General features: G+C 33.8%; 4 non-coding genes across 4 annotated transcripts; 2 read left to right on the forward strand and 2 right to left on the reverse strand.

Moving 5' to 3' along the window:
• Positions 1–18926: 18926 nt before the first annotated feature.
• Positions 18927–18999, forward strand: TRNAN-GUU (transfer RNA asparagine (anticodon GUU)). The gene has a single exon. It is a non-coding gene; the product is annotated as a tRNA-Asn (tRNA).
• Positions 19000–23769: 4770 nt separating this feature from the next.
• On the forward strand, positions 23770–23841 carry TRNAK-CUU (transfer RNA lysine (anticodon CUU)). The gene has a single exon. It is a non-coding gene; the product is annotated as a tRNA-Lys (tRNA).
• Positions 23842–24917: 1076 nt separating this feature from the next.
• TRNAN-AUU (transfer RNA asparagine (anticodon AUU)) lies at positions 24918–24990 on the reverse strand. Its single transcript has one exon. It is a non-coding gene; the product is annotated as a tRNA-Asn (tRNA).
• A 661-nt stretch (positions 24991–25651) lies between these two features.
• On the reverse strand, positions 25652–25724 carry TRNAS-GCU (transfer RNA serine (anticodon GCU)). The gene has a single exon. It is a non-coding gene; the product is annotated as a tRNA-Ser (tRNA).
• Between the last annotated feature and the right edge of the window lie 837 nt (positions 25725–26561).

The following is a 26561-nucleotide window of genomic DNA, read 5'->3' on the forward strand; positions in this document are numbered from 1 at the left end:
CTGAAACCATTATTTTTGTACTTTTTGCTTTAATTCATGCAAATGTAACGATATTCATTCAAAAAACTCTTAAAATTCAATTTTCAATAAGAAATCGTTGTCACGGATTTTGTATCTTGAAGAAAAAAAACATGGGATTTTTTCGGTACACTTTTGAATGCATTTTTTTCTGGACAAATTTTTGACCGAATTCAGCTTAATTACCTATAAAATACTCATTAAAAGTGACTTCATCTCGATTGATCAATAAATAAAAATGTACCTCGATTTTTAATAACATTTTCAAAATCGACGTTTCTCGGCCAGAGAAGCATATTTTGAGTATTCCTTCACTATTTTCAAATATAACCACTGAAACCATTATTTTTGTACTTTTTGCTTTAATTCATGCAAATGTAACGATATTCATTCAAAAAACTCTTAAAATTCAATTTTCAATAAGAAATCGTTGTCACGGATTATGTATCTTGAAGAAAAAAAACATGGGATTTTTTCGGTACACTTTTGAATGCATTTTTTTCTGGACAAATTTTTGACCGAATTTAGCTTAAATACTTATAAAATACTCATTAAAAGTCATTTCATCTCGATTGATCAATAAATAAAAATGTACCTCGATTATTAGTACCATTTTCAAAATCGACGTTTCTCGACCAGAAAAGCACATTTTGAGTTTTTTTTCACTATTTTCAAATATAACCAATGAAACCATTATTTTTGTACTTTTTGCTTTAATTCAAGCAAATGTAACGATATTCATTCAAAAAACTGTTCAAATTCAATTTTCAATAAGAAATCGTTGTCAGGGATTTTGTATCTTAAAGAAAAAAAAACATGCGATTTTTTCGGTACACTTTTTAATGCATTTTTTTCTGGACAATTTTTTGACCGAATTCAGCTTAATTACCTATAAAATACTCATTAAAAGTGACTTCATCTCGATTGATCAATAAATAAAAATGTACCTCGATTTTTAATAACATTTTCAAAATCGACGTTTCTCGGCCAGAGAAGAATATTTTGAGTATTTCTTCACTATTTTAAAATATAACCACTGAAACCATTATTTTTGTACTTTTTGCTTTAATTCATGCAAATGTAACGATATTCATTCAAAAAACTCTTAAAATTCAATTTTCAATAAGAAATCGTTGTCACGGATTTTGTATCTTGAAGAAAAAAAACATGGGATTTTTTCGGTACACTTTTGAATGCATTTTTTTCTGGACAAATTTTTGACCGAATTTAGCTTAAATACTTATAAAATACTCATTAAAAGTGACTTCATCTCGATTGATCAATAAATAAAAATGTACCTCGATTTTTAATAACATTTTCAAAATCGACGTTTCTCGGCCAGAGAAGAATATTTTGAGTATTTCTTCACTATTTTAAAATATAACCACTGAAACCATTATTTTTGTACTTTTTGCTTTAATTCATGCAAATGTAACGATATTCATTCAAAAAACTCTTAAAATTCAATTTTCAATAAGAAATCGTTGTCACGGATTTTGTATCTTGAAGAAAAAAAACATGGGATTTTTTCGGTACACTTTTGAATGCATTTTTTTCTGGACAAATTTTTGACCGAATTCAGCTTAATTACCTATAAAATACTCATTAAAAGTGACTTCATCTCGATTGATCAATAAATAAAAATGTACCTCGATTTTTAATAACATTTTCAAAATCGACGTTTCTCGGCCAGAGAAGCATATTTTGAGTATTCCTTCACTATTTTCAAATATAACCACTGAAACCATTATTTTTGTACTTTTTGCTTTAATTCATGCAAATGTAACGATATTCATTCAAAAAACTCTTAAAATTCAATTTTCAATAAGAAATCGTTGTCACGGATTATGTATCTTGAAGAAAAAAAACATGGGATTTTTTCGGTACACTTTTGAATGCATTTTTTTCTGGACAAATTTTTGACCGAATTTAGCTTAAATACTTATAAAATACTCATTAAAAGTCATTTCATCTCGATTGATCAATAAATAAAAATGTACCTCGATTATTAGTACCATTTTCAAAATCGACGTTTCTCGACCAGAAAAGCACATTTTGAGTTTTTTTTCACTATTTTCAAATATAACCAATGAAACCATTATTTTTGTACTTTTTGCTTTAATTCAAGCAAATGTAACGATATTCATTCAAAAAACTGTTCAAATTCAATTTTCAATAAGAAATCGTTGTCAGGGATTTTGTATCTTAAAGAAAAAAAAACATGCGATTTTTTCGGTACACTTTTTAATGCATTTTTTTCTGGACAATTTTTTGACCGAATTCAGCTTAATTACCTATAAAATACTCATTAAAAGTGACTTCATCTCGATTGATCAATAAATAAAAATGTACCTCGATTTTTAATAACATTTTCAAAATCGACGTTTCTCGGCCAGAGAAGAATATTTTGAGTATTTCTTCACTATTTTAAAATATAACCACTGAAACCATTATTTTTGTACTTTTTGCTTTAATTCATGCAAATGTAACGATATTCATTCAAAAAACTCTTAAAATTCAATTTTCAATAAGAAATCGTTGTCACGGATTTTGTATCTTGAAGAAAAAAAACATGGGATTTTTTCGGTACACTTTTGAATGCATTTTTTTCTGGACAAATTTTTGACCGAATTTAGCTTAAATACTTATAAAATACTCATTAAAAGTCATTTCATCTCGATTGATCAATAAATAAAAATGTACCTCGATTATTAGTACCATTTTCGAAATCGACGTTTCTCGACCAGAAAAGCACATTTTGAGTTTTTTTTCACTATTTTCAAATATAACCAATGAAACCATTATTTTTGTACTTTTTGCTTTAATTCAAGCAAATGTAACGATATTCATTCAAAAAACTGTTCAAATTCAATTTTCAATAAGAAATCGTTGTCAGGGATTTTGTATCTTGAAGAAAAAAAAACATGCGATTTTTTCGGTACACTTTTTAATGCATTTTTTTTCTGGACAAATTTTTGACCGAATTCAGCTTAATTACCTATAAAATACTCATTAAAAGTGACTTCATCTCGATTGATCAATAAATAAAAATGTACCTCGATTTTTAATAACATTTTCAAAATCGACGTTTCTCGGCCAGAGAAGCATATTTTGACTATTTCTTCACTATTTTCAAATATAACCACTGAAACCATTATTTTTGTACTTTTTGCTTTAATTCATGCAAATGTAACGATATTCATTCAAAAAACTCTTAAAATTCAATTTTCAATAAGAAATCGTTGTCACGGATTTTGTATCTTGAAGAAAAAAAACATGGGATTTTTTCGGTACACTTTTGAATGCATTTTTTTCTGGACAAATTTTTGACGGAATTCAGCTTATTTACCTATAAAATACTCAATAAAAGTGATTTCATCTCGATTGATCAATAAATAAAAATTCACCTCGATTTTTAATAACATTTTCAAAATCGACGTTTCTCGACCAGAAAAGCACATTTTGAGTTTTTTTCACTTTTTTCAAATATGACCAATGAAACCATTATTTTTGTACTTTTTGCTTTAATTCAAGCAAATGTAACGATATTCATTCAAAAAACTGTTCAAATTCTATTTTCAATAAGAAATCGTTGTCACGGATTTTGTATCTTGAAGAAAAAAAACATGGGATTTTTTCGGTACACTTTTGAATGCATTTTTTTCTGGACAAATTTTTGACCGAATTTAGCTTAAATACTTATAAAATACTCATTAAAAGTGATTTCATCTCGATTGATCAATAAATAAAAATGTACCTCGATTATTAGTACCATTTTCAAAATCGACGTTTCTCGACCAGAAAAGCACATTTTGAGTTTTTTTTCACTATTTTCAAATATAACCAATGAAACCATTATTTTTGTACTTTTTGCTTTAATTCAAGCAAATGTAACGATATTCATTCAAAAAACTGTTCAAATTCAATTTTCAATAAGAAATCGTTGTCAGGGATTTTGTATCTTAAAGAAAAAAAACATTCGATTTTTTCGGTACACTTTTTAATGCATTTTTTTCTGGACACATTTTTGACCGAATTCAGCTTAATTACCTATAAAATACTCATTAAAAGTGACTTCATCTCGATTGATCAATAAATAAAAATGTACCTCGATTTTTAATAACATTTTCAAAATCGACGTTTCTCGGCCAGAGAAGCATATTTTGAGTATTTCTTCACTATTTTCAAATATAACCACTGAAACCATTATTTTTGTACTTTTTGCTTTAATTCATGCAAATGTAACGATATTCATTCAAAAAACTCTTAAAATTCAATTTTCAATAAGAAATCGTTGTCACGGATTTTGTATCTTGAAGAAAAAAAACATGGGATTTTTTCGGTACACTTTTGAATGCATTTTTTTCTGGACAAATTTTTGACCCAATTTAGCTTAAATACTTATAAAATACTCATTAAAAGTGATTTCATCTCGATTGATCAATAAATAAAAATGTACCTCGATTATTAGTACCATTTTCAAAATCGACGTTTCTCGACCAGAAAAGCACATTTTGAGTTTTTTTTCACAATTTTCAAATATAACCAATGAAACCATTATTTTTGTACTTTTTGCTTTAATTCAAGCAAATGTAACGATATTCATTCAAAAAACTGTTCAAATTCAATTTTCAATAAGAAATTGTTGTCAGGGATTTTGTATCTTAAAGAAAAAAAAAGATGCGATTTTTTCGGTACACTTTTTAATGCATTTTTTTCTGGACAAATTATTGACCGAATTCAGCTTAATTACCTATAAAATACTCATTAAAAGTGACTTCATCTCGATTGATCAATAAATAAAAATGTACCTCGATTTTTAATAACATTTTCAAAATCGACGTTTCTCGGCCAGAGAAGAATATTTTGAGTATTTCTTCACTATTTTAAAATATAACCACTGAAACCATTATTTTTGTACTTTTTGCTTTAATTCATGCAAATGTAACGATATTCATTCAAAAAACTCTTAAAATTCAATTTTCAATAAGAAATCGTTGTCACGGATTTTGTATCTTGAAGAAAAAAAACATGGGATTTTTTCGGTACACTTTTGAATGCATTTTTTTCTGGACAAATTTTTGACCGAATTCAGCTTAATTACCTATAAAATACTCATTAAAAGTGACTTCATCTCGATTGATCAATAAATAAAAATGTACCTCGATTTTTAATAACATTTTCAAAATCGACGTTTCTCGGCCAGAGAAGAATATTTTGAGTATTTCTTCACTATTTTAAAATATAACCACTGAAACCATTATTTTTGTACTTTTTGCTTTAATTCATGCAAATGTAACGATATTCATTCAAAAAACTCTTAAAATTCAATTTTCAATAAGAAATCGTTGTCACGGATTTTGTATCTTAAAGAAAAAAAAACATGCGATTTTTTCGGTACACTTTTTAATGCATTTTTTTCTGGACACATTTTTGACCGAATTCAGCTTAATTACCTATAAAATACTCATTAAAAGTGACTTCATCTCGATTGATCAATAAATAAAAATGTACCTCGATTTTTAATAACATTTTCAAAATCGACGTTTCTCGGCCAGAGAAGCATATTTTGAGTATTTCTTCACTATTTTCAAATATAACCACTGAAACCATTATTTTTGTACTTTTTGCTTTAATTCATGCAAATGTAACGATATTCATTCAAAAAACTCTTAAAATTCAATTTTCAATAAGAAATCGTTGTCACGGATTTTGTATCTTGAAGAAAAAAAACATGGGATTTTTTCGGTACACTTTTGAATGCATTTTTTTCTGGACAAATTTTTGACCCAATTTAGCTTAAATACTTATAAAATACTCATTAAAAGTGATTTCATCTCGATTGATCAATAAATAAAAATGTACCTCGATTATTAGTACCATTTTCAAAATCGACGTTTCTCGACCAGAAAAGCACATTTTGAGTTTTTTTTCACAATTTTCAAATATAACCAATGAAACCATTATTTTTGTACTTTTTGCTTTAATTCAAGCAAATGTAACGATATTCATTCAAAAAACTGTTCAAATTCAATTTTCAATAAGAAATTGTTGTCAGGGATTTTGTATCTTAAAGAAAAAAAAACATGCGATTTTTTCGGTACACTTTTTAATGCATTTTTTTCTGGACAAATTTTTGACCGAATTCAGCTTAATTACCTATAAAATACTCATTAAAAGTGACTTCATCTCGATTGATCAATAAATAAAAATGTACCTCGATTTTTAATAACATTTTCAAAATCGACGTTTCTCGGCCAGAGAAGAATATTTTGAGTATTTCTTCACTATTTTAAAATATAACCACTGAAACCATTATTTTTGTACTTTTTGCTTTAATTCATGCAAATGTAACGATATTCATTCAAAAAACTCTTAAAATTCAATTTTCAATAAGAAATCGTTGTCACGGATTTTGTATCTTGAAGAAAAAAAACATGGGATTTTTTCGGTACACTTTTGAATGCATTTTTTTCTGGACAAATTTTTGACCGAATTCAGCTTAATTACCTATAAAATACTCATTAAAAGTGACTTCATCTCGATTGATCAATAAATAAAAATGTACCTCGATTTTTAATAACATTTTCAAAATCGACGTTTCTCGGCCAGAGAAGCATATTTTGAGTATTTCTTCACTATTTTCAAATATAACCACTGAAACCATTATTTTTGTACTTTTTGCTTTAATTCAAGCAAATGTAACGATATTCATTCAAAAAACTGTTCAAATTCAATTTTCAATAAGAAATCGTTGTCAGGGATTTTGTATCTTGAAGAAAAAAAAACATGCGATTTTTTCGGTACACTTTTTAATGCATTTTTTTCTGGACAAATTTTTGACCGAATTCAGCTTAATTACCTATAAAATACTCATTAAAAGTGACTTCATCTCGATTGATCAATAAATAAAAATGTACCTCGATTTTTAATAACATTTTCAAAATCGACGTTTCTCGGCCAGAGAAGCATATTTTGAGTATTTCTTCACTATTTTCAAATATAACCACTGAAACCATTATTTTTGTACTTTTTGCTTTAATTCATGCAAATGTAACGATATTCATTCAAAAAACTCTTAAAATTCAATTTTCAATAAAAAATCGTTGTCACGGATTTTGTATCTTGAAGAAAAAAAACATGGGATTTTTTCGGTACACTTTTGAATGCATTTTTTTCTGGACAAATTTTTGACCGAATTTAGCTTAAATACTTATAAAATACTCATTAAAAGTGATTTCATCTCGATTGATCAATAAATAAAAATGTACCTCGATTATTAGTACCATTTTCAAAATCGACGTTTCTCGACCAGAAAAGCACATTTTGAGTTTTTTTTCACAATTTTCAAATATAACCAATGAAACCATTATTTTTGTACTTTTTCCTTTAATTCAAGCAAATGTAACGATATTCATTCAAAAAACTGTTCAAATTCAATTTTCAATAAGAAATCGTTGTCAGGGATTTTGTATCTTAAAGAAAAAAAAACATGCGATTTTTTCGGTACACTTTTTAATGCATTTTTTTCTGGACAAATTTTTGACCGAATTCAGCTTAATTACCTATAAAATACTCATTAAAAGTGACTTCATCTCGATTGATCAATAAATAAAAATGTACCTCGATTTTTAATAACATTTTCAAAATCGACGTTTCTCGGCCAGAGAAGAATATTTTGAGTATTTCTCCACTATTTTAAAATATAACCACTGAAACCATTATTTTTGTACTTTTTGCTTTAATTCATGCAAATGTAACGATATTCATTCAAAAAACTCTTAAAATTCAATTTTCAATAAGAAATCGTTGTCACGGATTTTGTATCTTGAAGAAAAAAAACATGGGATTTTTTCGGTACACTTTTGAATGCATTTTTTTCTGGACAAATTTTTGACCGAATTTAGCTTAAATACTTATAAAATACTCATTAAAAGTGATTTCATCTCGATTGATCAATAAATAAAAATGTACTTCGATTATTAGTACCATTTTCAAAATCGACGTTTCTCGACCAAAAAAGCACATTTTGAGTTTTTTTTCACAATTTTCAAATATAACCAATGAAACCATTATTTTTGTACTTTTTGCTTTAATTCAAGCAAATGTAACGATATTCATTCAAAAAACTGTTCAAATTCAATTTTCAATAAGAAATCGTTGTCAGGGATTTTGTATCTTAAAGAAAAAAAAACATGCGATTTTTTCGGTACACTTTTTAATGCATTTTTTTCTGGACAAATTTTTGACCGAATTCAGCTTAATTACCTATAAAATACTCATTAAAAGTGACTTCATCTCGATTGATCAATAAATAAAAATGTACCTCGATTTTTAATAACATTTTCAAAATCGACGTTTCTCGGCCAGAGAAGAATATTTTGAGTATTTCTTCACTATTTTAAAATATAACCACTGAAACCATTATTTTTGTACTTTTTGCTTTAATTCATGCAAATGTAACGATATTCATTCAAAAAACTCTTAAAATTCAATTTTCAATAAGAAATCGTTGTCACGGATTTTGTATCTTGAAGAAAAAAAACATGGGATTTTTTCGGTACACTTTTGAATGCATTTTTTTCTGGACAAATTTTTGACCGAATTCAGCTTAATTACCTATAAAATACTCATTAAAAGTGACTTCATCTCGATTGATCAATAAATAAAAATGTACCTCGATTTTTAATAACATTTTCAAAATCGACGTTTCTCGGCCAGAGAAGCATATTTTGAGTATTCCTTCACTATTTTCAAATATAACCACTGAAACCATTATTTTTGTACTTTTTGCTTTAATTCATGCAAATGTAACGATATTCATTCAAAAAACTCTTAAAATTCAATTTTCAATAAGAAATCGTTGTCACGGATTTTGTATCTTGAAGAAAAAAAACATGGGATTTTTTCGGTACACTTTTGAATGCATTTTTTTCTGGACAAATTTTTGACCCAATTTAGCTTAAATACTTATAAAATACTCATTAAAAGTGATTTCATCTCGATTGATCAATAAATAAAAATGTACCTCGATTATTAGTACCATTTTCAAAATCGACGTTTCTCGACCAGAAAAGCACATTTTGAGTTTTTTTTCACAATTTTCAAATATAACCAATGAAACCATTATTTTTGTACTTTTTGCTTTAATTCAAGCAAATGTAACGATATTCATTCAAAAAACTGTTCAAATTCAATTTTCAATAAGAAATTGTTGTCAGGGATTTTGTATCTTAAAGAAAAAAAAACATGCGATTTTTTCGGTACACTTTTTAATGCATTTTTTTCTGGACAAATTTTTGACCGAATTCAGCTTAATTACCTATAAAATACTCATTAAAAGTGACTTCATCTCGATTGATCAATAAATAAAAATGTACCTCGATTTTTAATAACATTTTCAAAATCGACGTTTCTCGGCCAGAGAAGAATATTTTGAGTATTTCTTCACTATTTTAAAATATAACCACTGAAACCATTATTTTTGTACTTTTTGCTTTAATTCATGCAAATGTAACGATATTCATTCAAAAAACTCTTAAAATTCAATTTTCAATAAGAAATCGTTGTCACGGATTTTGTATCTTGAAGAAAAAAAACATGGGATTTTTTCGGTACACTTTTGAATGCATTTTTTTCTGGACAAATTTTTGACCGAATTCAGCTTAATTACCTATAAAATACTCATTAAAAGTGACTTCATCTCGATTGATCAATAAATAAAAATGTACCTCGATTTTTAATAACATTTTCAAAATCGACGTTTCTCGGCCAGAGAAGCATATTTTGAGTATTTCTTCACTATTTTCAAATATAACCACTGAAACCATTATTTTTGTACTTTTTGCTTTAATTCAAGCAAATGTAACGATATTCATTCAAAAAACTGTTCAAATTCAATTTTCAATAAGAAATCGTTGTCAGGGATTTTGTATCTTGAAGAAAAAAAAACATGCGATTTTTTCGGTACACTTTTTAATGCATTTTTTTCTGGACAAATTTTTGACCGAATTCAGCTTAATTACCTATAAAATACTCATTAAAAGTGACTTCATCTCGATTGATCAATAAATAAAAATGTACCTCGATTTTTAATAACATTTTCAAAATCGACGTTTCTCGGCCAGAGAAGCATATTTTGAGTATTTCTTCACTATTTTCAAATATAACCACTGAAACCATTATTTTTGTACTTTTTGCTTTAATTCATGCAAATGTAACGATATTCATTCAAAAAACTCTTAAAATTCAATTTTCAATAAAAAATCGTTGTCACGGATTTTGTATCTTGAAGAAAAAAAACATGGGATTTTTTCGGTACACTTTTGAATGCATTTTTTTCTGGACAAATTTTTGACCGAATTTAGCTTAAATACTTATAAAATACTCATTAAAAGTGATTTCATCTCGATTGATCAATAAATAAAAATGTACCTCGATTATTAGTACCATTTTCAAAATCGACGTTTCTCGACCAGAAAAGCACATTTTGAGTTTTTTTTCACAATTTTCAAATATAACCAATGAAACCATTATTTTTGTACTTTTTCCTTTAATTCAAGCAAATGTAACGATATTCATTCAAAAAACTGTTCAAATTCAATTTTCAATAAGAAATCGTTGTCAGGGATTTTGTATCTTAAAGAAAAAAAAACATGCGATTTTTTCGGTACACTTTTTAATGCATTTTTTTCTGGACAAATTTTTGACCGAATTCAGCTTAATTACCTATAAAATACTCATTAAAAGTGACTTCATCTCGATTGATCAATAAATAAAAATGTACCTCGATTTTTAATAACATTTTCAAAATCGACGTTTCTCGGCCAGAGAAGAATATTTTGAGTATTTCTTCACTATTTTAAAATATAACCACTGAAACCATTATTTTTGTACTTTTTGCTTTAATTCATGCAAATGTAACGATATTCATTCAAAAAACTCTTAAAATTCAATTTTCAATAAGAAATCGTTGTCACGGATTTTGTATCTTGAAGAAAAAAAACATGGGATTTTTTCGGTACACTTTTGAATGCATTTTTTTCTGGACAAATTTTTGACCGAATTTAGCTTAAATACTTATAAAATACTCATTAAAAGTGATTTCATCTCGATTGATCAATAAATAAAAATGTACCTCGATTATTAGTACCATTTTCAAAATCGACGTTTCTCGACCAGAAAAGCACATTTTGAGTTTTTTTTCACAATTTTCAAATATAACCAATGAAACCATTATTTTTGTACTTTTTCCTTTAATTCAAGCAAATGTAACGATATTCATTCAAAAAACTGTTCAAATTCAATTTTCAATAAGAAATCGTTGTCAGGGATTTTGTATCTTAAAGAAAAAAAAACATGCGATTTTTTCGGTACACTTTTTAATGCATTTTTTTCTGGACAAATTTTTGACCGAATTCAGCTTAATTACCTATAAAATACTCATTAAAAGTGACTTCATCTCGATTGATCAATAAATAAAAATGTACCTCGATTTTTAATAACATTTTCAAAATCGACGTTTCTCGGCCAGAGAAGAATATTTTGAGTATTTCTTCACTATTTTAAAATATAACCACTGAAACCATTATTTTTGTACTTTTTGCTTTAATTCATGCAAATGTAACGATATTCATTCAAAAAACTCTTAAAATTCAATTTTCAATAAGAAATCGTTGTCACGGATTTTGTATCTTGAAGAAAAAAAACATGGGATTTTTTCGGTACACTTTTGAATGCATTTTTTTCTGGACAAATTTTTGACCGAATTTAGCTTAAATACTTATAAAATACTCATTAAAAGTGATTTCATCTCGATTGATCAATAAATAAAAATGTACTTCGATTATTAGTACCATTTTCAAAATCGACGTTTCTCGACCAAAAAAGCACATTTTGAGTTTTTTTTCACAATTTTCAAATATAACCAATGAAACCATTATTTTTGTACTTTTTGCTTTAATTCAAGCAAATGTAACGATATTCATTCAAAAAACTGTTCAAATTCAATTTTCAATAAGAAATCGTTGTCAGGGATTTTGTATCTTAAAGAAAAAAAAACATGCGATTTTTTCGGTACACTTTTTAATGCATTTTTTTCTGGACAAATTTTTGACCGAATTCAGCTTAATTACCTATAAAATACTCATTAAAAGTGACTTCATCTCGATTGATCAATAAATAAAAATGTACCTCGATTTTTAATAACATTTTCAAAATCGACGTTTCTCGGCCAGAGAAGAATATTTTGAGTATTTCTTCACTATTTTAAAATATAACCACTGAAACCATTATTTTTGTACTTTTTGCTTTAATTCATGCAAATGTAACGATATTCATTCAAAAAACTCTTAAAATTCAATTTTCAATAAGAAATCGTTGTCACGGATTTTGTATCTTGAAGAAAAAAAACATGGGATTTTTTCGGTACACTTTTGAATGCATTTCTTTCTGGACAAATTTTTGACCGAATTCAGCTTAATTACCTATAAAATACTCATTAAAAGTGACTTCATCTCGATTGATCAATAAATAAAAATGTACCTCGATTTTTAATAACATTTTCAAAATCGACGTTTCTCGGCCAGAGAAGCATATTTTGAGTATTCCTTCACTATTTTCAAATATAACCACTGAAACCATTATTTTTGTACTTTTTGCTTTAATTCATGCAAATGTAACGATATTCATTCAAAAAACTCTTAAAATTCAATTTTCAATAAGAAATCGTTGTCACGGATTTTGTATCTTGAAGAAAAAAAACATGGGATTTTTTCGGTACACTTTTGAATGCATTTTTTTCTGGACAAATTTTTGACCCAATTTAGCTTAAATACTTATAAAATACTCATTAAAAGTGATTTCATCTCGATTGATCAATAAATAAAAATGTACCTCGATTATTAGTACCATTTTCAAAATCGACGTTTCTCGACCAGAAAAGCACATTTTGAGTTTTTTTTCACAATTTTCAAATATAACCAATGAAACCATTATTTTTGTACTTTTTGCTTTAATTCAAGCAAATGTAACGATATTCATTCAAAAAACTGTTCAAATTCAATTTTCAATAAGAAATTGTTGTCAGGGATTTTGTATCTTAAAGAAAAAAAAACATGCGATTTTTTCGGTACACTTTTTAATGCATTTTTTTCTGGACAAATTTTTGACCGAATTCAGCTTAATTACCTATAAAATACTCATTAAAAGTGACTTCATCTCGATTGATCAATAAATAAAAATGTACCTCGATTTTTAATAACATTTTCAAAATCGACGTTTCTCGGCCAGAGAAGAATATTTTGAGTATTTCTTCACTATTTTAAAATATAACCACTGAAACCATTATTTTTGTACTTTTTGCTTTAATTCATGCAAATGTAACGATATTCATTCAAAAAACTCTTAAAATTCAATTTTCAATAAGAAATCGTTGTCACGGATTTTGTATCTTGAAGAAAAAAAACATGGGATTTTTTCGGTACACTTTTGAATGCATTTTTTTCTGGACAAATTTTTGACCGAATTCAGCTTAATTACCTATAAAATACTCATTAAAAGTGACTTCATCTCGATTGATCAATAAATAAAAATGAACCTCGATTTTTAATAACATTTTCAAAATCGACGTTTCTCGGCCAGAGAAGCATATTTTGAGTATTTCTTCACTATTTTCAAATATAACCACTGAAACCATTATTTTTGTACTTTTTGCTTTAATTCAAGCAAATGTAACGATATTCATTCAAAAAACTGTTCAAATTCAATTTTCAATAAGAAATCGTTGTCAGGGATTTTGTATCTTGAAGAAAAAAAAACATGCGATTTTTTCGGTACACTTTTTAATGCATTTTTTTCTGGACAAATTTTTGACCGAATTCAGCTTAATTACCTATAAAATACTCATTAAAAGTGACTTCATCTCGATTGATCAATAAATAAAAATGTACCTCGATTTTTAATAACATTTTCAAAATCGACGTTTCTCGGCCAGAGAAGCATATTTTGAGTATTTCTTCACTATTTTCAAATATAACCACTGAAACCATTATTTTTGTACTTTTTGCTTTAATTCATGCAAATGTAACGATATTCATTCAAAAAACTCTTAAAATTCAATTTTCAATAAAAAATCGTTGTCACGGATTTTGTATCTTGAAGAAAAAAAACATGGGATTTTTTCGGTACACTTTTGAATGCATTTTTTTCTGGACAAATTTTTGACCGAATTTAGCTTAAATACTTATAAAATACTCATTAAAAGTGATTTCATCTCGATTGATCAATAAATAAAAATGTACCTCGATTATTAGTACCATTTTCAAAATCGACGTTTCTCGACCAGAAAAGCACATTTTGAGTTTTTTTTCACAATTTTCAAATATAACCAATGAAACCATTATTTTTGTACTTTTTCCTTTAATTCAAGCAAATGTAACGATATTCATTCAAAAAACTGTTCAAATTCAATTTTCAATAAGAAATCGTTGTCAGGGATTTTGTATCTTAAAGAAAAAAAAACATGCGATTTTTTCGGTACACTTTTTAATGCATTTTTTTCTGGACAAATTTTTGACCGAATTCAGCTTAATTACCTATAAAATACTCATTAAAAGTGACTTCATCTCGATTGATCAATAAATAAAAATGTACCTCGATTTTTAATAACATTTTCAAAATCGACGTTTCTCGGCCAGAGAAGAATATTTTGAGTATTTCTTCACTATTTTAAAATATAACCACTGAAACCATTATTTTTGTACTTTTTGCTTTAATTCATGCAAATGTAACGATATTCATTCAAAAAACTCTTAAAATTCAATTTTCAATAAGAAATCGTTGTCACGGATTTTGTATCTTGAAGAAAAAAAACATGGGATTTTTTCGGTACACTTTTGAATGCATTTTTTTCTGGACAAATTTTTGACCGAATTTAGCTTAAATACTTATAAAATACTCATTAAAAGTGATTTCATCTCGATTGATCAATAAATAAAAATGTACCTCGATTATTAGTACCATTTTCAAAATCGACGTTTCTCGACCAGAAAAGCACATTTTGAGTTTTTTTTCACAATTTTCAAATATAACCAATGAAACCATTATTTTTGTACTTTTTCCTTTAATTCAAGCAAATGTAACGATATTCATTCAAAAAACTGTTCAAATTCAATTTTCAATAAGAAATCGTTGTCAGGGATTTTGTATCTTAAAGAAAAAAAAACATGCGATTTTTTCGGTACACTTTTTAATGCATTTTTTTCTGGACAAATTTTTGACCGAATTCAGCTTAATTACCTATAAAATACTCATTAAAAGTGACTTCATCTCGATTGATCAATAAATAAAAATGTACCTCGATTTTTAATAACATTTTCAAAATCGACGTTTCTCGGCCAGAGAAGAATATTTTGAGTATTTCTTCACTATTTTAAAATATAACCACTGAAACCATTATTTTTGTACTTTTTGCTTTAATTCATGCAAATGTAACGATATTCACTCAAAAAACTCTTAAAATTCAATTTTCAATAAGAAATCGTTGTCACGGATTTTGTATCTTGAAGAAAAAAAACATGGGATTTTTTCGGTACACTTTTGAATGCATTTTTTTCTGGACAAATTTTTGACCGAATTTAGCTTAAATACTTATAAAATACTCATTAAAAGTGATTTCATCTCGATTGATCAATAAATAAAAATGTACTTCGATTATTAGTACCATTTTCAAAATCGACGTTTCTCGACCAAAAAAGCACATTTTGAGTTTTTTTTCACAATTTTCAAATATAACCAATGAAACCATTATTTTTGTACTTTTTGCTTTAATTCAAGCAAATGTAACGATATTCATTCAAAAAACTGTTCAAATTCAATTTTCAATAAGAAATCGTTGTCAGGGATTTTGTATCTTAAAGAAAAAAAAACATGCGATTTTTTCGGTACACTTTTTAATGCATTTTTTTCTGGACAAATTTTTGACCGAATTCAGCTTAATTACCTATAAAATACTCATTAAAAGTGACTTCATCTCGATTGATCAATAAATAAAAATGTACCTCGATTTTTAATAACATTTTCAAAATCGACGTTTCTCGGCCAGAGAAGAATATTTTGAGTATTTCTTCACTATTTTAAAATATAACCACTGAAACCATTATTTTTGTACTTTTTGCTTTAATTCATGCAAATGTAACGATATTCATTCAAAAAACTCTTAAAATTCAATTTTCAATAAGAAATCGTTGTCACGGATTTTGTATCTTGAAGAAAAAAAACATGGGATTTTTTCGGTACACTTTTGAATGCATTTTTTTCTGGACAAATTTTTGACCGAATTCAGCTTAATTACCTATAAAATACTCATTAAAAGTGACTTCATCTCGATTGATCAATAAATAAAAATGTACCTCGATTTTTAATAACATTTTCAAAATCGACGTTTCTCGGCCAGAGAAGCATATTTTGAGTATTCCTTCACTATTTTCAAATATAACCACTGAAACCATTATTTTTGTACTTTTTGCTTTAATTCATGCAAATGTAACGATATTCATTCAAAAAACTCTTAAAATTCAATTTTCAATAAGAAATCGTTGTCACGGATTTTGTATCTTGAAGAAAAAAAACATGGGATTTTTTCGGTACACTTTTGAATGCATTTTTTTCTGGACAAATTTTTGACCGAATTTAGCTTAAATACTTATAAAATACTCATTAAAAGTCATTTCATCTCGATTGATCAATAAATAAAAATGTACCTCGATTATTAGTACCATTTTCGAAATCGACGTTTCTCGACCAGAAAAGCACATTTTGAGTTTTTTTTCACTATTTTCAAATATAACCAATGAAACCATTATTTTTGTACTTTTTGCTTTAATTCAAGCAAATGTAACGATATTCATTCAAAAAACTGTTCAAATTCAATTTTCAATAAGAAATCGTTGTCAGGGATTTTGTATCTTGAAGAAAAAAAAACATGCGATTTTTTCGGTACACTTTTTAATGCATTTTTTTTCTGGACAAATTTTTGACCGAATTCAGCTTAATTACCTATAAAATACTCATTAAAAGTGACTTCATCTCGATTGATCAATAAATAAAAATGTACCTCGATTTTTAATAACATTTTCAAAATCGACGTTTCTCGGCCAGAGAAGCATATTTTGACTATTTCTTCACTATTTTCAAATATAACCACTGAAACCATTATTTTTGTACTTTTTGCTTTAATTCATGCAAATGTAACGATATTCATTCAAAAAACTCTTAAAATTCAATTTTCAATAAGAAATCGTTGTCACGGATTTTGTATCTTGAAGAAAAAAAAACATGGGATTTTTTCGGTACCATTATTTTTGTACTTTTTGCTTTAATCAGATGTAACGTAAAAAGTCAGAGTTTTTCCAAAATACCTGACGACCATTTAATTTTTGGGCTTCCGTGGCGCAATGGTTAGCGCGTTCGGCTGTTAACCGAAAATTTGGTGGTTCGAGCCCACCCGGGAGCGGTGTTGTGAGATCTCACATGTAACGTAAAAATCCAAAGTTTTTCCACAATACCTGACGAACATTTAATCTTTGGGCTTCCGTTGCGCAATGGTTATCGCCGTCGGCTGTTAACCGAAAGGTTTGTGGTTCGAGCCCATCCGGGAGCGGTGATGTGAGGTCTCAGATGTAACGTAAAAAGTCAGAGTTTTTCCAAAATACCTGACGACCATTTAATTTTTGGGCTTCCGTGGCGCAATGGTTAGCGCGTTCGGCTGTTAACCTAAAGGCTGGTGGTTCGAGCCCACCCGGGAGAGGTGTTGTGCGGTCTCAGATGTAGCGTAAAATGTCAAAAATTTTCCACAATACGTGACAACCATTTAATTTCTGAGCTTCCGTGGCTCAATGGTTAGCGCGTTCCGCTGTTAACCAATAAGTTTGTGGTTCAAGCCCACCCAGGAGCGGTGTTGTGGGATCTAAATGTAACGTAAAAAGCCAAAGTTTTTCCACAATACCTGACGAACATTTAATTTTTGGGCTTCCGTGGCGCAATGGTTAGCGCGTTCGGCTGTTAACCGAAAAGTTGGTGGTTCGAGCCCACCTGGGAGCGGTGTTGTAAGATCTCAAATGTAACGTAAAAAGCCAAAGTTTTTCCACAATACCTGACGACCATTTAATTTTTGGGCTTCCGTGGCGCAAAAGTTAGCGCGTTCGGCTGTTAACCGAAAGGTTGGTGGTTCGAGCCCATCCGTGAGCGGTGTTGTGAGGTCTCAGATGTGACGTAAAATGTCAAAACATTTCCACAATACGTGACAACCATATAATTTCTGAGCTTCCGTGGCTCAATGGTTAGCGCGTTCAGCTGTTAACCAATAGGTTTGTGGTTCGAGCCCACCCTAGAGCGGTGTTGTAGGATCTCAAATGTAACGTAAAAAGCCAAAGTTTTTCCACACTACCTGACGACCATTTAATTTTTGGGCTTCCGTGGCGCAATGCTTAGCGCGTTCGGCTGTTAACCGAAAAATTGGTGGTTCGAGCCCATCCGGGAGCGGTGTTGTGAGGTCTCTGATGTGACGTAAAATGTCAAAACTTTTCCACAATACGTGACAACCATTTAATTTCTGAGCTTCCGTGGCTCAATGGTTAGCGCGTTCGGCTGTTAACCAATAGGTTTGTGGTTCGAGCCCACCAGGGAGCGGTGTTGTGGTATCTCAAATGTAACGTAAAAAGCCAAAGTTTTTACACAATACCTGACGACCATATATTTTTTGGGCTTCCGTGGCGCACTGGTTAGCGCGCTCAGCTGTTATTCAAAAGGCTGGTGGTTCGAGCCGACCCGGGAGCGGTGATGTGAGGTCTCAGATGTAACGTAAAAAGTCAAAGTTTTTCCACAATACCTGACGAACATTTAATTTTTGGGCTTCCGTGGCGCAATGGTTAGCGCGTTCGGCTGTTAACCGAAAGGTTGGTGGTTCGAGCCCACCCGGGAGCGGTGTTGTGAGATCTTACATGTAACGTAAAAATGCAAAGTTTTTCCACAATACCTGACGAACATTTAATTTTTAGGCTTCCGTGGCGCAATGGTTAGCGCGTCCGGCTGTTAACCGAAAAATTGGTGGTTCGATCCCATCCGGGAGCGGTGTTGTGAGGTCTCTGATGTGACGTAAAATGTCAAAACTTTTCCACAATACGAGACAACCATTTAATTTCTGAGCTTCCGTGGCGCACTGGTTAGCGCGCTCAGCTGTTATTCAAAAGGCTGGTGGTTCGAGCCCATCCGGGAGCGGTGTTGTGAGGTCTCTGATGTGACGTAAAATGTCAAACCTTTTCCACAATACGTGACAACCATTTAATTTCTGAGCTTCCGTGGCTCAATGGTTAGCACGTTCGGCTGTTAACCAATAGGTTTGTGGTTCGAGCCCACCAGGGAGCGGTGTTGTGGTATCTCAAATGTAAGGTAAAAAGCCAAAGTTTTTACACAATACCTGACGAACATTTAATTTTTGGGCTTCCGTGGCGCAATGGTTAGCGCGTTCGGCTGTTACCCGAAAGGTTGGTGGTTCGAGCCCATCCGTGAGCGGTGTTGTGAGGTCTCAGATGTGACGTAAAATGTCAAAACATTTCCACAATACGTGACAACCATTTAATTTCTGAGCTTCTGTGGCTCAATGGTTAGCGCGTTCAGCTGTTAACCAATAGGTTTGTGGTTCGAGCCCACCCGGGAGCGGTGTTGTAGGATCTCAAATGTAACTTAAAGACAAAGTTTTTCCACAATACCTGACGACCATTTAATTTTTGGGCTTCCGTGGCGCAATGGTTAGCGCGTTCGGCTGTTAACAGAAAAATTGGTGGTTCGAGCCCATCCGGGAGCGGTGTTGTGAGGTCTCTGATATGACGTAAAATGTCAAAACTTTTCCACAATACGTGACAACCATTTAATTTCTAAGCTTCCGTGGCTCAATGGTTAGCGCGTTCGGCTGTTAACCAATAGGTTTGTGGTTCGAACCCACCAGGGAGCGGTGTTGTGGTATCTCAAATGTAACGTAAAAAGCCAAAGTTTTTCCACAATTCCTGACGACCATATAATTTTTGGGCTTCCGTGGCGCACTGGTTAGCGCGTTCGGCTTTTAACCGAAAGGCTGGTGGTTCGAGCCCATCCGTGAGCGGTGTTGTGAGGTCTCAGATGTGACGTAAAATGTCAAAACATTTCCGCAATACGTGACAACCATTTAATTTCTGAGCTTCCGTGTCACAATGGTTAGCGCGTTCAGCTGTTAACCAATAGGTTTGTGGTTCGAGCCCACCCGGGAGCGGTGTTGTGGGTTCTCAAATGTAACGTAAAAAGCCAAAGTTTTTCCACAATACCTGACGACCATTTAATTTTCGGGCTCCGTGGCGCAATGGTTAGTGCGTTCGGCTGTTAACCGAAAAGTTGGTGGTTCGAGCCCATCCGGGAGCGGTTTTGTGAGGTCTCAGATGTGACGTAAAATGTCAAAACTTTTCCACAATACGTGACAACCATTTAATTTCTGAGCCTCCGTGACTCAATGGTTAGCGCGTTCGGCTGTTAACCAATAGGTTTGTGGTTCGAACCCACCAGGGAGCGGTGTTGTGGTATCTCAAATGTAACGTAAATAGCCAAAGTTTTTCCACAATACCTGACGACAATTTAATTTTTGGGCTTCCGTGGCGCAATGGTTAGCGCGTTCGGCTGTTAACAGAAAAATTGGTGGTTCGAGCCCATCCGGGAGTGGTGTTGTGAGGTCTCTGATATGACGTAAAATGTCAAAACTTTTCCACAATACGTGACAACCATTTAATTTCTGAGCTTCCGTGGCTCAATGGTTAGCGCGTTCGGCTGTTAACCAATAGGTTTGTGGTTCGAACCCACCAGAGAGCGGTGTTGTGGTATCTCAAATGTAACGTAAAAAGCCAAAGTTTTTCCACAATTCCTGACGACCATATAATTTTTGGGCTTCCGTGGCGCACTGGTTAGCGCGTTCGGCTTTTAACCGAAAGGTTGGTGGTTCGAGCCCATCCGTGAGCGGTGTTGTGAGGTCTCAGATGTGACGTAAAAAGTCAAAACTTTTCCGCAATACGTGACAACCATTTAATTTCTGAGCTTCTGTGGCTCAATGGTTAGCGCGTTCAGCTGTTAACCAATAGGTTTGTGGTGCGAGCCCACCCGGGAGCGGTGTTGTGGGATCTCAAATGTAACGTAAAAAGCCAAAGTTTTTCCACAATACGTGACGACCATTTAATTTTCGGGCTCCGTGGCGCAATGGATAGTGCGTTCGGCTGTTAACCGAAAAGTTGGTGGATCGAACCCATCCGGGAGCGGTTTTGTGAGGTCTCAGATGTGACGTAAAATGTCAAAACTTTTCCACAATACGTGACAACCATTTAATTTCTGAGCTTCCGTGGCTCAATGGTTAGCGCGTTCGGCTGTTAACCAATAGGTTTGTGGTTCGAGCCCACCCGGGAGCGGTGTTGTGGTATCTCAAGTGTAACGTAAAAAGCCAAAGTTTTTCCACAATTCCTGACGACCATATAATTTGGGGCTTCCGTGGCGCAATGGTTAGCGCGTTCAGCTGTTATTCAAAAGGTTTGTGGTTCGAGCTCATCCGGGAGCGGTGTTGCAAGGTCTTAGATATGACGTAAAAAGTCAAAGTTTTTCCACAATACCTGACGACCATTTAATTTTTGGGCTTCCGTGGCGCAATGGTTAGCGCGTTCGGATGTTAACCAAAAGGTTGGTGGTTCGAGCCCATTCGTGAGTGGTGTTGTGAGGTCTCAGATGTGACGTAAAATGTCAAAATATTTCCACTATACGTGACAACCATTTAATTTCTGAGCTTCCGTGGCTCAATGGTTAGCGCGTTCGGCTGTTTACCAATACGTTTGTGGTTCGAACCCACCAGGGAGCGGTGTTGTGGTATCTCAAATGTAACGTAAAAAGCCAAAGTTTTTCCACAATTCCTGACGACCAAATAATTTTGGGCTTCCGTGGCGCACTGGTTAGCGCGTTCGGCTTTTAACCGAAAGGTTGGTGGTTCGAGCCCATCCGTGAGCGGTGTTGTGAGGTCTCAGATGTGACGTAAAATGTCAAAACGTTTTCGCAATACGTGACAACCATTTAATTTCTGAGCTTCCGTGGCTCAATGGTTAGCGCGTTCAGCTGTTAACCAATAGGTTTGTGGTTCGAGCCCACCCGGGAGCGGTGTTGTGGGATCTCAAATGTAACGTAAAAAGCCAAAGTTTTTCCACAATACCTGACGACCATTTAATTTTCGGGCTCCGTGGCGCAATGGTTAGTGCGTTCGGCTGTTAACCGAAAAGTTGGTGGTTCGAGCCCATCCGGGAGCGGTGTTGTGACGTCTCTGATATGACGTAAAATGTCAAAACTTTTCCACAATACGTGACAACCATTTAATTTCTGAGCTTCCGTGGCTCAATGGTTAGCGCGTTCGGCTGTTAACCAATAGGTTTGTGGTTCGAACCCACCAGGGAGCGGTGTTGTGGTATCTCAAATGTAACGTAAAAAGCCAAAGTTTTTCCACAATTCCTGACGACCATTTAATTTTCGGGCTCCGTGGCGCAATGGTTAGTGCGTTCGGCTGTTAACCGAAAAGTTGGTGGTTCGAGCCCATCCGGGAGCGGTGTTGTGAGGTCTCTGATATGACGTAAAATGTCAAAACTTTTCCACAATACGTGACAACCATTTAATTTCTGAGCTTCCTTGGCTCAATGGTTAGCGCGTTCGGCTGTTAACCAATAGGTTTGTGGTTCGAACCCACCAGGGAGCGGTGTTGTGGTATCTCAAATGTAACGTAAAATGCCCAAGTTTTTCCACAATACCTGACGACCATTTATTTTTTGGGCTTCCGGGGCGCAATGGTTAGCGCGTTCGGATGTTAACCAAAAGGTTGGTGGTTCGAGCCCATTCGTGAGCGGTGATGTGAGGTCTCAGATGTGACGTAAAATGTCAAAACATTTCCACAATACGTGACAACCATTTAATTTCTGAGCTTCCGTGGCTCAATGGTTAGCGCGTTCAGCTGTTAACCAATAGGTTTGTGGTTCGAGCCCACTCGGGAGCGGTGTTGTAGGATCTCAAATGTAACGTAAAAAGCCAAAGTTTTTCCACAATACCTGACAACCATTTAATTTTTGGGCTTCCGTGGCGCAATGGTTAGCGCGTTCGGCTGTTAACCGAAAAATTGGTGGTTCGAGCCCATCCGGGAGCGGTGTTGTGAGGTCTCTGATATGACGTAAAATGTCAAAACTTTTCCACAATACGTGACAACCATTTAATTTCTGAGCTTCCGTGGCTCAATGGTTAGCGCGTTCGGCTGTTAACCAAAAGGCTTGTGGTTCGAACCCACCAGGGAGCGGTGTTGTGGTATCTCAAATGTAACGTAAAAAGCCAAAGTTTTTCCACAATTCCTGACGACCATATAATTTTTGGGCTTCCGTGGCGCACTGGTTAGCGCGTTCGGCTTTTAACCGAAAGGTTGGTGGTTCGAGCCCATCCGTGAGCGGTGTTGTGAGGTCTCAGATGTGACGTAAAATGTCAAAACTTTTCCGCAATAAGTGACAACCATTTAATTTCCGAGCTTCCGTGGCTCAATGGTTAGCGCGTTCAGCTGTTAACCAATAGGTTTGTGGTTCGAGCCCACCCGGGAGCGGTGTTGTGGGATCTCAAATGTAACGTAAAAAGCCAAAGTTTTTCCACAATACCTGACGACCATTTAATTTTCGGGCTCCGTGGCGCAATGGTTAGTGCGTTCGGCTCTTAACCGAAAAGTTGGTGGTTCGAGCCCATCCGGGAGCGGTTTTGTGAGGTCTCAGATGTGACGTAAAATGTCAAAACTTTTCCACAATACGTGACAACCATTTAATTTCTGAGCTTCCGTGGCTCAATGGTTAGCGCGTTCGGCTGTTAACCAATAGGTTTGTGGTTCGAGCCCACCCGGGAGCGGTGTTGTGGGATCTCAAATGTAACGTAAAAAACCAAAGTTTTTCCACAATTCCTGACGACCATATAATTTGGGGCTTCCATGGCGCAATGGTTACCGCGTTCAGCTGTTATTCAAAAGGTTTGTGGTTCGAGCCCATCCGGGAGCGGTGTTGTGAGGTCTCAGATGTGACGTAAAAAGGCAAAGTTTTTCCACAATACCTGACGACCATTTCATTTCTGAGCTTTTTTGAATAACAGCTGAGCGCGCTAACCAGTGCGCCACGGAAGCCCAAAAATTATATGGTCATCAGGTATTGTGGAAAAACTTTGGCTTTTTACGTTACATTTGAGATACCACAACACCGCTCCCTGGTGGGCTCGAACCACAAACCTATTGGTTAACAGCCGAACGCGCTAACCATTGAGCCACGGAAGCTCAGAAATTAAATGGTTGTCACGTATTGTGGAAAGGTTTTGACATTCTACGTCACATTAGAGACCTCACAACACCGCTCCCGGATGGGCTCGAACCACCATTTTTTCGGTTAACAGCCGAACGCGCTAACCATTGCGCCACGGAAGCCCAAAAACTAAATGTTCGTCAGGTATTGTGGAAAAACTTTGGGTTTTTACGTTACATTTGAGATCTTACAACACCGCTCCCGGGTGGGCTCGAAGCACCAACCTTTCGGTTAACAGCTGAACGCGCTAACCATTGCGCTACGGAAGCCCAAAAATTAAATGTTCGTCAGGTATTGTGGAAAAACTCTGACTTTTTACGTTACATCTGAGACCTCACATCACCGCTCCCGGATGGGCTCGAACCACAAACCTTTTGAATAACAGCTGAACGCGCTAACCATTGCGCCACGGAAGCCCAAAAATTAAATGTTCGTCAGTTATTGTGGAAAAACTCTGAATTTTACGTTACATCTAAGACCTCACAACACCGCTCCCGGATGGGCTCGAACCACCAACCTTTCGGTTAATAGCCGAACGCGCTAACCATTGCGCCACGGAAGCCCAAAAATTAAATGGTCGTCAGGTATTGTGGAAAAACTTTGGGTTTTTACGTTACATTTGAGATCTTACAACACAGCTCCCGGGTGGGCTCGAACCACCAACCTTTCGGTTAACAGCTGAACGCGCTAACCATTGCGCCACGGAAGCCCAAAAATTAAATGTTCGTCAGGTATTGTGGAAAAACTCTGACTTTTTACGTTACATCTGAGACCTCACATCACCGCTCCCGGGTGGGCTCGAACCGCCAGCCTTTTGAATAACAGCTGAGCGCGCTAACCAGTGCGCCACGGAAGCCGAAAAATATATGGTCGTCAGGTATTGTGTAAAAACTTTGGGTTTTTACGTTACATTTGAGATCCTACAACACCGCTCCCGGGTGGGCTCGAACCACAAACCTATTGGTTAACAGCTGAACGCGCTAACCATTGAGCCACGGAAGCTCAGAAATTAAATGGTCGTCAGGTATTGTGGAAAAAGTTTGGGTTTTTACGTTACATTTGAGATCTTATAACACAGCTCCCGGGTGGGCTCGAACCACCAACCTTTCGGTTAACAGCTGAACGCGCTAACCATCGAGCCACGGAAGCTCAGAAATTAAATGGTTGTCACGTATTGTGGAAAACTTTTGACATTTTACGCTACATCTGAGACCGCACAACACCTCTCCCGGGTGGGCTCGAACCACTAGCCTTTAGGTTAGCAGCCGAACGCGCTAACCATTGCGCCACGGAAGCCCAAAAATTAAATGGTCGTCAGGTATTTTGGAAAAACTCTGACTTTTTACGTTACATCTGAGACCTCACATCACCGCTCCCGGATGGGCTTGTACCACAAACCTTTTGAATAACAGCTGAACGCGCTAACCATTGCGCCACGGAAGCCCAAAAATTAAATGTTCGTCAGTTATTGTGGAAAAACTCTGACCTTTTACGTTACATCTGAGACCTCACATCACCGCTCCCGGGTGGGCTCGAACCACCAGCCTTTTGAATAACAGCTGAGCGCGCTAACCAGTGCGCCACGGAAGCCCAAAAACTATATGGTCGTCAGGTATTGTGTAAAAACTTTGGCTTTTTACGTTACATTTGAGATACCACAACACCGCTCCCTGGTGGGCTCGTACCACAAACCTATTGGTTAACAGCCGAACGCGCTAACCATTGAGCCACGGAAGCTCAGAAATTAAATGGTTGTCACGTATTGTGGAAAACTTTTGACATTTTACGCTATATCTGAGACCTCACAACACCGCTCACGGATGGTCTCGAACCACCAACCTTTCGGTTAACAGCCGAACGCGCTAACCATTGCGCCACGGAAGCCCAAGAATTAAATGGTCGTCAGGTATTGTGGAAAAACTTTGGCTTTTTACGTTACATTTGAGATCTTACAACACCGCTCCCAGGTGGGCTCGAACCACAAACTTTTCGGTTAACAGCCGAACGCGCTAACCATTGCGCCATGGAAGCCCAAAAATTAAATGTTCGTCAGGTATTGTGGAAAAACTTTGGCTTTTACGTTACATTTGAGATCCCACAACACCGCTCCCGGGTGGGCTCGAACCACCAACC

Source organism: Phalangium opilio, unplaced genomic scaffold (assembly GCF_054372755.1).
Source record: "Phalangium opilio isolate 3A_F unplaced genomic scaffold, DU_Popi_V2 ptg000019l_1, whole genome shotgun sequence".
In the NCBI taxonomy this organism is placed as follows: Eukaryota; Metazoa; Arthropoda; class Arachnida; order Opiliones; family Phalangiidae; genus Phalangium; species Phalangium opilio.